Source organism: Hyla sarda, unplaced genomic scaffold (genome assembly GCF_029499605.1).
Source record: "Hyla sarda isolate aHylSar1 unplaced genomic scaffold, aHylSar1.hap1 scaffold_1078, whole genome shotgun sequence".
Taxonomy (NCBI): Eukaryota; Metazoa; Chordata; class Amphibia; order Anura; family Hylidae; genus Hyla; species Hyla sarda.
The window spans coordinates 79,718-92,960 of record NW_026607698.1 but is presented as its reverse complement, the minus strand read 5'-3'; the positions used below and the strand labels follow the sequence as shown (position 1 = coordinate 92,960).

At 44.8% G+C, this 13,243-nt stretch overlaps 5 non-coding genes across 5 annotated transcripts; all 5 read right to left on the bottom strand.

The window, feature by feature from the left end:
* Positions 1-2,875: 2,875 nt before the first annotated feature.
* LOC130300415 (U2 spliceosomal RNA) lies at positions 2,876-3,066 on the bottom strand. The gene has a single exon (XR_008851286.1). It is a non-coding gene; the product is annotated as a U2 spliceosomal RNA (small nuclear RNA).
* Positions 3,067-5,157: 2,091 nt separating this feature from the next.
* LOC130300414 (U2 spliceosomal RNA) lies at positions 5,158-5,348 on the bottom strand. The gene has a single exon (XR_008851285.1). It is a non-coding gene; the product is annotated as a U2 spliceosomal RNA (small nuclear RNA).
* Positions 5,349-7,437: 2,089 nt separating this feature from the next.
* Positions 7,438-7,628, bottom strand: LOC130300412 (U2 spliceosomal RNA). The gene has a single exon (XR_008851283.1). It is a non-coding gene; the product is annotated as a U2 spliceosomal RNA (small nuclear RNA).
* Positions 7,629-9,718: 2,090 nt separating this feature from the next.
* Positions 9,719-9,909, bottom strand: LOC130300411 (U2 spliceosomal RNA). Its single transcript, XR_008851282.1, has one exon. It is a non-coding gene; the product is annotated as a U2 spliceosomal RNA (small nuclear RNA).
* A 2,083-nt stretch (positions 9,910-11,992) lies between these two features.
* Positions 11,993-12,183, bottom strand: LOC130300410 (U2 spliceosomal RNA). The gene has a single exon (XR_008851281.1). It is a non-coding gene; the product is annotated as a U2 spliceosomal RNA (small nuclear RNA).
* Positions 12,184-13,243: the final 1,060 nt, after the last annotated feature.

Sequence of the window (13,243 nt, the reverse complement as noted above, 5' to 3'; positions counted from 1 at the left end):
CTAGTATCCTATTCTAGCAGGCATCAGAATAGAAGGGACTCACATAAGGTTGGAGACAAATCAGCCAAAAATATAATCGAAAATGAAAATGTAAATTTGAGTAAAGATAGACCACCATTTTTCGTGACCTCATACAGCACCCAATTTGGGCAGATTAAGAAAATAATAAATAGATATATTCCGGTATTAGAAACAGACCCAATATTAAGAGACTTATTATCAGAAGGTATTTCTATTGTGTCTAGGAGAGGCCCCACTATTGGAACCAGAGTCTCACCCAGTCTATTTATTAGTCAAAAGGAAAATGTAAAGGATCGGGACTGGTTGAGGAATATAGGTAATCGCAAATGTGGTCATACCAGATGCATCACATGTACACATATGGTGAATTCAAATACGGTAACGTCTTGCACAACAAACAGAACATACAATATACATCAATACATCAATTGTAATACTAAATCCATCATATATGTAGCCACATGCATTGCGTGCAATTTGCAATATGTAGGATGCTCGGGGAATTCACTAAAAGTGAGGTTCAGGAAACATATTACGGATGCTAAAAGTAGTTTGACAAACATGTCTATGCTGTCACGTCACTTTAGAGAGTCCCATTCAGGAGACACTACCCATTTACGAGTATTGGGAGTAGAAAAAGTCACCTTAGGACCTAGGGGAGGCGATCTCAGAAAGAAATTATACAATAGAGAGGCACATTGGATGTTCCTCTTGGGAACAAGATTCCCGCAAGGATTAAATAAAAGATTGGATTTAATGTTAACGTGTGCATAAATGGAATAAGTAAATATGGTGGATGTATACAATTTATTATTAATCACGCAAGTTTAGTCCCCGGTCTAACTTACATTCTTCGTTTCTTGTGCACATATAATAAATTTCGAATTGTTGTAAATTATAGGGGGATGTTCACACGGCGTGATGCACATCATGCGGTTATCGATTTATATATAAAAATATCTCGGATTTTGATGTTTAGATATAGTTTAAAGTGTGTATTTCGGTAAATATGTACCTCTGAACCAATATGAATATCGGTACATATAATAAATTGTCGCAAATTATAGGGGGTTGTTCACATAGTGTGATACACACCATGAGGTTATTGATTTATATATAAAAATATCTCGGATTCTTATGTGTAGATATAGTTTAAATTGTTATTGCGGTTAAATATACACCCCTGAATCAATATGAATATCGGTAGTATTGGTAGATTAGCCTTTGGACTATTCAAGTTTGAAATTTGAATGTTACTTGTAATGTGAAATTTAAAGCCGCATTGATTTCATCCTGGTGTGAACTCTCTCCGAACGATTAAATGTGATCATGATTCCCAATGCCATGTTTTGTAACCAACTGTTTTTAATTAAGATTCATGTGGTCATGTGACCAAACTCATGTGTATTTTAACCTGCATTATTGAGTGTATGTCTATCTACGACTAAGCACCTGAGGGTGCGAAACGCGTCAGATTGTGTCCTGCCTAAGCGTGTGAATAAAGCCATTGACAAGTTTTACCTGCATTTTCTCGAGTGCCGGACGTTTTCTTTTCTGTGAGAGTTCTACTAAGCCGGGAGCGGTACCGGTGTCCGCAGCACGAGATAGCGCAGCAAACACGAGAGTGGTGAGCAGCCTGACCCTATCTGCATATATATATATATATATATATATATATATATTTCTCCGCCGAAATCACTTTTAAACCCATTTCCACCTTTTTTTCCCTTCTCTTCCTCTTACTTTTTTTTCACGTTTTTTTACGTTTTTCTCCTTTTCGCCTCTTTTCTGGGCGTATTATTCTTCTTTTTCTTCTTTTTTTTCGTCTAATGCATACCCCATCAGTGCAGCAATGCTTATTCAATACCGCCAGCAGATGGAGACACTGGGGGATAATTTTCTAAGGATTTATACTGATTTTTCCTGTCTGAATTTGTCGCACAGAAAGTTGCAGGCCAAATATGTGTGACATTTCTGCGACTTTAGCTTCTAGAGCATTTTTACAACATTATACATAGGTGCTGAATACATAAAAAGCGACTGTTCAGCGACAGACAAGTCGCATCGGCTGAAAGTAGGCCAGAATGTCAGTCCATGTTGGAGCAGGTTTAGATACAGTCTAAAGCATAGATCTCAAAGTCTGTGCACAGAATTTAGCAAGGGCCTCGCACCTTCTGATGCATCAGGTAGGTGCACAATAGCATAGCCTAACCCTCTGTACTTTGGTCTATATTGATGCGGGACATAGACAGCCAGCTGATGACCAATCCATTAGTGCAATGGATGACTGGAAGCATTTGTCTTTGCCTTTGCAATACCACAGAAGCAATGCATGGTCAATGTACAGCAATGACACACCTGTGTGAACAGCCAGGAGACCCCCCCCCCCCCATGTTATGTTACATAGTTACATACTTAGTACGGTCGAAAAAAGACATATGTCCATCAAGTTCAACCAGGGAATTAAGGGGTAGGGGTGTGGCGCGATATTGGGGAAGGGATGAGATTTTATATTTCTTCATAAGCATTAATCTTATTTTGTCAATTAGGAACATTCAGCACCCACCCGCTATCAAGGCAGCTGCCTATCATGTCATGCCCTACCTGCACAGGTGTGCTGGCTACTCAAATGATCCAATTAAGGAGGCCATTTAGTCAGCAGCAGCAGAAGTCCTGTGCCTGGACGCTCCAACAGCGGCCAGACACAAGCAGAAGCAGAAGCAGCAGAAGCAGCAGCAGCACCACCTTTTGTTTTTTGGCTGCAGCAGCAGCAAGGCCCACAGGGCTGGCTAGCTGGCTAGCCAGCAAGCAGGTAGCAATGAAAGTAGGAATCTTTCTTTTTAACCCTGTAAGGGGGTGGTGCACTGTACCCGAAGATACTGCCATATCGGGTCAATGCATAGGGCGACGGAAGCAAGCTTCGAAATCGGCCCCCGTTCTCAAAAATCCATTTAATATATGGTCCCCAGATAGGGGACGTATCAGATATTAAACTGATAAGAACAGATACTACACTTGATCTTAGCCAAAAGGCCGAGAAGCGATAACCGTGAAAGGGGCGGGCCCAACAAGGTCCCCTTCATGGGCACTATCACTGCTTGCTGTCAGGGAGGCTGCCAGACAATTTTCCATGCACACTCTGGGCTGGGGGGCAGTCAACCACCAGTACACACAGCAGAACCTAAACCCATACCATTATTGCTAAGCAGCAAGACAGGGGCCCATTGCACTCCCACGGGGCCTTTTTAAATGCAATCCATAACCCGGATTTGCCAGGAACCCTTCTTACTCCTCCTACTTGCATGTGACACTGGGCTTAGGATCTGCATAGGAAACACACACACAAGCACACACCTACCTTTGTTGCCTGCAGATGCCTCCTTGGCTGTCCCCAAACGGTATCAAACCAACACCCACGGGAAGCTGTAAGCATAGAGGACATGCCTGCACCCCATTGGACTTACCTGTGTGGGTTAAATCCGGGTTATTTGACAACCTATGGCGGTGATGGTTCTGCTCAGGCAGAGCAGTGCTGATGCTCCTCATAAAGCTGTCGCTGCTGTGAAGGTTCTAGGTGACATCACAAATCCCTATGGTTACATACACAACAAAGCTGGGTTGTTGTTGTTTACACTCTGCAAGGCCTGTGGAAGTGAGTGACATCATAGCACTGTAGTTCTGAGGGTTCTAGATGGATGCAACAATCTCCTGTTGCTTCTATGAAGGCCGTAATAGACGACATCACCAAACAGCTCCATAGTCACATACACAGCAAAGGAGAGATGTTGTTTACACCTAGTGATGTCAGTGGTATTGAGTGACATCACAGCACAGTGCTAAGGCTCCTGGGCCTGGACACAGCAGCGGCTGCAATATCTCAACGGAGAATACGTTTATATCTATGTGTGTGTGTGCGCGTATATATATATATATATATATATATATATATATATATATATTTCTCCGCCGAAATCACTTTTAAACCCATTTCCACCTTTTTTTCCCTTCTCTTCCTCTTACTTTTTTTTCACGTTTTTTTACGTTTTTCTCCTTTTCGCCTCTTTTCTGGGCGTATTATTCTTCTTTTTCTTCTTTTTTTTCGTCTAATGCATACCCCATCAGTGCAGCAATGCTTATTCAATACCGCCAGCAGATGGAGACACTGGGGGATAATTTTCTAAGGATTTATACTGATTTTTCCTGTCTGAATTTGTCGCACAGAAAGTTGCAGGCCAAATATGTGTGACATTTCTGCGACTTTAGCTTCTAGAGCATTTTTACAACATTATACATAGGTGCTGAATACATAAAAAGCGACTGTTCAGCGACAGACAAGTCGCATCGGCTGAAAGTAGGCCAGAATGTCAGTCCATGTTGGAGCAGGTTTAGATACAGTCTAAAGCATAGATCTCAAAGTCTGTGCACAGAATTTAGCAAGGGCCTCGCACCTTCTGATGCATCAGGTAGGTGCACAATAGCATAGCCTAACCCTCTGTACTTTGGTCTATATTGATGCGGGACATAGACAGCCAGCTGATGACCAATCCATTAGTGCAATGGATGGCTGGAAGCATTTGTCTTTGCCTTTGCAATACCACAGAAGCAATGCATGGTCAATGTACAGCAATGACACACCTGTGTGAACAGCCAGGAGACCCCCCCCCCCCCCCATGTTATGTTACATAGTTACATACTTAGTACGGTCGAAAAAAGACATATGTCCATCAAGTTCAACCAGGGAATTAAGGGGTAGGGGTGTGGCGCGATATTGGGGAAGGGATGAGATTTTATATTTCTTCATAAGCATTAATCTTATTTTGTCAATTAGGAACATTCAGCACCCACCCGCTATCAAGGCAGCTGCCTATCATGTCATGCCCTACCTGCACAGGTGTGCTGGCTACTCAAATGATCCAATTAAGGAGGCCATTTAGTCAGCAGCAGCAGAAGTCCTGTGCCTGGACGCTCCAACAGGGGCCAGACACAAGCAGAAGCAGAAGCAGCAGAAGCAGCAGCAGCACCACCTTTTGTTTTTTGGCTGCAGCAGCAGCAGCAAGGCCCACAGGGCTGGCTAGCTGGCTAGCCAGCAAGCAGGTAGCAATGAAAGTAGGAATCTTTCTTTTTAACCCTGTAAGGGGGTGGTGCACTGTACCCGAAGATACTGCCATATCGGGTCAATGCATAGGGCGACGGAAGCAAGCTTCGAAATCGGCCCCCGTTCTCAAAAATCCATTTAATATATGGTCCCCAGATAGGGGACGTATCAGATATTAAACTGATAAGAACAGATACTACACTTGATCTTAGCCAAAAGGCCGAGAAGCGATAACCGTGAAAGGGGCGGGCCCAACAAGGTCCCCTTCATGGGCACTATCACTGCTTGCTGTCAGGGAGGCTGCCAGACAATTTTCCATGCACACTCTGGGCTGGGGGGCAGTCAACCACCAGTACACACAGCAGAACCTAAACCCATACCATTATTGCTAAGCAGCAAGACAGGGGCCCATTGCACTCCCACGGGGCCTTTTTAAATGCAATCCATAACCCGGATTTGCCAGGAACCCTTCTTACTCCTCCTACTTGCATGTGACACTGGGCTTAGGATCTGCATAGGAAACACACACACAAGCACACACCTACCTTTGTTGCCTGCAGATGCCTCCTTGGCTGTCCCCAAACGGTATCAAACCAACACCCACGGGAAGCTGTAAGCATAGAGGACATGCCTGCACCCCATTGGACTTACCTGTGTGGGTTAAATCCGGGTTATTTGACAACCTATGGCGGTGATGGTTCTGCTCAGGCAGAGCAGTGCTGATGCTCCTCATAAAGCTGTCGCTGCTGTGAAGGTTCTAGGTGACATCACAAATCCCTATGGTTACATACACAACAAAGCTGGGTTGTTGTTGTTTACACTCTGCAAGGCCTGTGGAAGTGAGTGACATCATAGCACTGTAGTTCTGAGGGTTCTAGATGGATGCAACAATCTCCTGTTGCTTCTATGAAGGCCGTAATAGACGACATCACCAAACAGCTCCATAGTCACATACACAGCAAAGGAGAGATGTTGTTTACACCTAGTGATGTCAGTGGTATTGAGTGACATCACAGCACAGTGCTAAGGCTCCTGGGCCTGGACACAGCAGCGGCTGCAATATCTCAACGGAGAATACGTTTATATATATGTGTGTGTGTGCGCGTATATATATATATATATATATATATATATATATATATATTTCTCCGCCGAAATCACTTTTAAACCCATTTCCACCTTTTTTTCCCTTCTCTTCCTCTTACTTTTTTTTCACGTTTTTTTACGTTTTTCTCCTTTTCGCCTCTTTTCTGGGCGTATTATTCTTCTTTTTCTTCTTTTTTTTCGTCTAATGCATACCCCATCAGTGCAGCAATGCTTATTCAATACCGCCAGCAGATGGAGACACTGGGGGATAATTTTCTAAGGATTTATACTGATTTTTCCTGTCTGAATTTGTCGCACAGAAAGTTGCAGGCCAAATATGTGTGACATTTCTGCGACTTTAGCTTCTAGAGCATTTTTACAACATTATACATAGGTGCTGAATACATAAAAAGCGACTGTTCAGCGACAGACAAGTCGCATCGGCTGAAAGTAGGCCAGAATGTCAGTCCATGTTGGAGCAGGTTTAGATACAGTCTAAAGCATAGATCTCAAAGTCTGTGCACAGAATTTAGCAAGGGCCTCGCACCTTCTGATGCATCAGGTAGGTGCACAATAGCATAGCCTAACCCTCTGTACTTTGGTCTATATTGATGCGGGACATAGACAGCCAGCTGATGACCAATCCATTAGTGCAATGGATGGCTGGAAGCATTTGTCTTTGCCTTTGCAATACCACAGAAGCAATGCATGGTCAATGTACAGCAATGACACACCTGTGTGAACAGCCAGGAGACCCCCCCCCCCCCCCCCCATGTTATGTTACATAGTTACATAGTTAGTACGGTCGAAAAAAGACATATGTCCATCAAGTTCAACCAGGGAATTAAGGGGTAGGGGTGTGGCGCGATATTGGGGAAGGGATGAGATTTTATATTTCTTCATAAGCATTAATCTTATTTTGTCAATTAGGAACATTCAGCACCCACCCGCTATCAAGGCAGCTGCCTATCATGTCATGCCCTACCTGCACAGGTGTGCTGGCTACTCAAATGATCCAATTAAGGAGGCCATTTAGTCAGCAGCAGCAGAAGTCCTGTGCCTGGACGCTCCAACAGGGGCCAGACACAAGCAGAAGCAGAAGCAGCAGAAGCAGCAGCAGCACCACCTTTTGTTTTTTGGCTGCAGCAGCAGCAAGGCCCACAGGGCTGGCTAGCTGGCTAGCCAGCAAGCAGGTAGCAATGAAAGTAGGAATCTTTCTTTTTAACCCTGTAAGGGGGTGGTGCACTGTACCCGAAGATACTGCCATATCGGGTCAATGCATAGGGCGACGGAAGCAAGCTTCGAAATCGGCCCCCGTTCTCAAAAATCCATTTAATATATGGTCCCCAGATAGGGGACGTATCAGATATTAAACTGATAAGAACAGATACTACACTTGATCTTAGCCAAAAGGCCGAGAAGCGATAACCGTGAAAGGGGCGGGCCCAACAAGGTCCCCTTCATGGGCACTATCACTGCTTGCTGTCAGGGAGGCTGCCAGACAATTTTCCATGCACACTCTGGGCTGGGGGGCAGTCAACCACCAGTACACACAGCAGAACCTAAACCCATACCATTATTGCTAAGCAGCAAGACAGGGGCCCATTGCACTCCCACGGGGCCTTTTTAAATGCAATCCATAACCCGGATTTGCCAGGAACCCTTCTTACTCCTCCTACTTGCATGTGACACTGGGCTTAGGATCTGCATAGGAAACACACACACAAGCACACACCTACCTTTGTTGCCTGCAGATGCCTCCTTGGCTGTCCCCAAACGGTATCAAACCAACACCCACGGGAAGCTGTAAGCATAGAGGACATGCCTGCACCCCATTGGACTTACCTGTGTGGGTTAAATCCGGGTTATTTGACAACCTATGGCGGTGATGGTTCTGCTCAGGCAGAGCAGTGCTGATGCTCCTCATAAAGCTGTCGCTGCTGTGAAGGTTCTAGGTGACATCACAAATCCCTATGGTTACATACACAACAAAGCTGGGTTGTTGTTGTTTACACTCTGCAAGGCCTGTGGAAGTGAGTGACATCATAGCACTGTAGTTCTGAGGGTTCTAGATGGATGCAACAATCTCCTGTTGCTTCTATGAAGGCCGTAATAGACGACATCACCAAACAGCTCCATAGTCACATACACAGCAAAGGAGAGATGTTGTTTACACCTAGTGATGTCAGTGGTATTGAGTGACATCACAGCACAGTGCTAAGGCTCCTGGGCCTGGACACAGCAGCGGCTGCAATATCTCAACGGAGAATACGTTTATATCTATGTGTGTGTGTGCGCGTATATATATATATATATATATATATATATATATATATATATATTTCTCCGCCGAAATCACTTTTAAACCCATTTCCACCTTTTTTTCCCTTCTCTTCCTCTTACTTTTTTTTCACGTTTTTTTACGTTTTTCTCCTTTTCGCCTCTTTTCTGGGCGTATTATTCTTCTTTTTCTTCTTTTTTTTCGTCTAATGCATACCCCATCAGTGCAGCAATGCTTATTCAATACCGCCAGCAGATGGAGACACTGGGGGATAATTTTCTAAGGATTTATACTGATTTTTCCTGTCTGAATTTGTCGCACAGAAAGTTGCAGGCCAAATATGTGTGACATTTCTGCGACTTTAGCTTCTAGAGCATTTTTACAACATTATACATAGGTGCTGAATACATAAAAAGCGACTGTTCAGCGACAGACAAGTCGCATCGGCTGAAAGTAGGCCAGAATGTCAGTCCATGTTGGAGCAGGTTTAGATACAGTCTAAAGCATAGATCTCAAAGTCTGTGCACAGAATTTAGCAAGGGCCTCGCACCTTCTGATGCATCAGGTAGGTGCACAATAGCATAGCCTAACCCTCTGTACTTTGGTCTATATTGATGCGGGACATAGACAGCCAGCTGATGACCAATCCATTAGTGCAATGGATGGCTGGAAGCATTTGTCTTTGCCTTTGCAATACCACAGAAGCAATGCATGGTCAATGTACAGCAATGACACACCTGTGTGAACAGCCAGGAGACCCCCCCCCCCCCCCATGTTATGTTACATAGTTACATACTTAGTACGGTCGAAAAAAGACATATGTCCATCAAGTTCAACCAGGGAATTAAGGGGTAGGGGTGTGGCGCGATATTGGGGAAGGGATGAGATTTTATATTTCTTCATAAGCATTAATCTTATTTTGTCAATTAGGAACATTCAGCACCCACCCGCTATCAAGGCAGCTGCCTATCATGTCATGCCCTACCTGCACAGGTGTGCTGGCTACTCAAATGATCCAATTAAGGAGGCCATTTAGTCAGCAGCAGCAGAAGTCCTGTGCCTGGACGCTCCAACAGGGGCCAGACACAAGCAGAAGCAGAAGCAGCAGAAGCAGCAGCAGCACCACCTTTTGTTTTTTGGCTGCAGCAGCAGCAAGGCCCACAGGGCTGGCTAGCTGGCTAGCCAGCAAGCAGGTAGCAATGAAAGTAGGAATCTTTCTTTTTAACCCTGTAAGGGGGTGGTGCACTGTACCCGAAGATACTGCCATATCGGGTCAATGCATAGGGCGACGGAAGCAAGCTTCGAAATCGGCCCCCGTTCTCAAAAATCCATTTAATATATGGTCCCCAGATAGGGGACGTATCAGATATTAAACTGATAAGAACAGATACTACACTTGATCTTAGCCAAAAGGCCGAGAAGCGATAACCGTGAAAGGGGCGGGCCCAACAAGGTCCCCTTCATGGGCACTATCACTGCTTGCTGTCAGGGAGGCTGCCAGACAATTTTCCATGCACACTCTGGGCTGGGGGGCAGTCAACCACCAGTACACACAGCAGAACCTAAACCCATACCATTATTGCTAAGCAGCAAGACAGGGGCCCATTGCACTCCCACGGGGCCTTTTTAAATGCAATCCATAACCCGGATTTGCCAGGAACCCTTCTTACTCCTCCTACTTGCATGTGACACTGGGCTTAGGATCTGCATAGGAAACACACACACAAGCACACACCTACCTTTGTTGCCTGCAGATGCCTCCTTGGCTGTCCCCAAACGGTATCAAACCAACACCCACGGGAAGCTGTAAGCATAGAGGACATGCCTGCACCCCATTGGACTTACCTGTGTGGGTTAAATCCGGGTTATTTGACAACCTATGGCGGTGATGGTTCTGCTCAGGCAGAGCAGTGCTGATGCTCCTCATAAAGCTGTCGCTGCTGTGAAGGTTCTAGGTGACATCACAAATCCCTATGGTTACATACACAACAAAGCTGGGTTGTTGTTGTTTACACTCTGCAAGGCCTGTGGAAGTGAGTGACATCATAGCACTGTAGTTCTGAGGGTTCTAGATGGATGCAACAATCTCCTGTTGCTTCTATGAAGGCCGTAATAGACGACATCACCAAACAGCTCCATAGTCACATACACAGCAAAGGAGAGATGTTGTTTACACCTAGTGATGTCAGTGGTATTGAGTGACATCACAGCACAGTGCTAAGGCTCCTGGGCCTGGACACAGCAGCGGCTGCAATATCTCAACGGAGAATACGTTTATATCTATGTGTGTGTGTGCGCGTATATATATATATATATATATATATATATATATATATATTTCTCCGCCGAAATCACTTTTAAACCCATTTCCACCTTTTTTTCCCTTCTCTTCCTCTTACTTTTTTTTCACGTTTTTTTACGTTTTTCTCCTTTTCGCCTCTTTTCTGGGCGTATTATTCTTCTTTTTCTTCTTTTTTTTCGTCTAATGCATACCCCATCAGTGCAGCAATGCTTATTCAATACCGCCAGCAGATGGAGACACTGGGGGATAATTTTCTAAGGATTTATACTGATTTTTCCTGTCTGAATTTGTCGCACAGAAAGTTGCAGGCCAAATCTGTGTGACATTTCTGCGACTTTAGCTTCTAGAGCATTTTTACAACATTATACATAGGTGCTGAATACATAAAAAGCGACTGTTCAGCGACAGACAAGTCGCATCGGCTGAAAGTAGGCCAGAATGTCAGTCCATGTTGGAGCAGGTTTAGATACAGTCTAAAGCATAGATCTCAAAGTCTGTGCACAGAATTTAGCAAGGGCCTCGCACCTTCTGATGCATCAGGTAGGTGCACAATAGCATAGCCTAACCCTCTGTACTTTGGTCTATATTGATGCGGGACATAGACAGCCAGCTGATGACCAATCCATTAGTGCAATGGATGGCTGGAAGCATTTGTCTTTGCCTTTGCAATACCACAGAAGCAATGCATGGTCAATGTACAGCAATGACACACCTGTGTGAACAGCCAGGAGACCCCCCCCCCCCATGTTATGTTACATAGTTACATACTTAGTACGGTCGAAAAAAGACATATGTCCATCAAGTTCAACCAGGGAATTAAGGGGTAGGGGTGTGGCGCGATATTGGGGAAGGGATGAGATTTTATATTTCTTCATAAGCATTAATCTTATTTTGTCAATTAGGAACATTCAGCACCCACCCGCTATCAAGGCAGCTGCCTATCATGTCATGCCCTACCTGCACAGGTGTGCTGGCTACTCAAATGATCCAATTAAGGAGGCCATTTAGTCAGCAGCAGCAGAAGTCCTGTGCCTGGACGCTCCAACAGCGGCCAGACACAAGCAGAAGCAGAAGCAGCAGAAGCAGCAGCAGCACCACCTTTTGTTTTTTGGCTGCAGCAGCAGCAAGGCCCACAGGGCTGGCTAGCTGGCTAGCCAGCAAGCAGGTAGCAATGAAAGTAGGAATCTTTCTTTTTAACCCTGTAAGGGGGTGGTGCACTGTACCCGAAGATACTGCCATATCGGGTCAATGCATAGGGCGACGGAAGCAAGCTTCGAAATCGGCCCCCGTTCTCAAAAATCCATTTAATATATGGTCCCCAGATAGGGGACGTATCAGATATTAAACTGATAAGAACAGATACTACACTTGATCTTAGCCAAAAGGCCGAGAAGCGATAACCGTGAAAGGGGCGGGCCCAACAAGGTCCCCTTCATGGGCACTATCACTGCTTGCTGTCAGGGAGGCTGCCAGACAATTTTCCATGCACACTCTGGGCTGGGGGGCAGTCAACCACCAGTACACACAGCAGAACCTAAACCCATACCATTATTGCTAAGCAGCAAGACAGGGGCCCATTGCACTCCCACGGGTCCTTTTTAAATGCAATCCATAACCCGGATTTGCCAGGAACCCTTCTTACTCCTCCTACTTGCATGTGACACTGGGCTTAGGATCTGCATAGGAAACACACACACAAGCACACACCTACCTTTGTTGCCTGCAGATGCCTCCTTGGCTGTCCCCAAACGGTATCAAACCAACACCCACGGGAAGCTGTAAGCATAGAGGACATGCCTGCACCCCATTGGACTTACCTGTGTGGGTTAAATCCGGGTTATTTGACAACCTATGGCGGTGATGGTTCTGCTCAGGCAGAGCAGTGCTGATGCTCCTCATAAAGCTGTCGCTGCTGTGAAGGTTCTAGGTGACATCACAAATCCCTATGGTTACATACACAACAAAGCTGGGTTGTTGTTGTTTACACTCTGCAAGGCCTGTGGAAGTGAGTGACATCATAGCACTGTAGTTCTGAGGGTTCTAGATGGATGCAACAATCTCCTGTTGCTTCTATGAAGGCCGTAATAGACGACATCACCAAACAGCTCCATAGTCACATACACAGCAAAGGAGAGATGTTGTTTACACCTAGTGATGTCAGTGGTATTGAGTGACATCACAGCACAGTGCTAAGGCTCCTGGGCCTGGACACAGCAGCGGCTGCAATATCTCAACGGAGAATACGTTTATATCTATGTGTGTGTGTGCGCGTATATATATATATATATATATATATATATATATATATATATATATATTTCTCCGCCGAAATCACTTTTAAACCCATTTCCACCTTTTTTTCCCTTCTCTTCCTCTTACTTTTTTTTCACGTTTTTTTACGTTTTTCTCCTTTTCGCCTCTTTTCTGGGCGTATTATTCTTCTTTTTCTTCTTTTTTT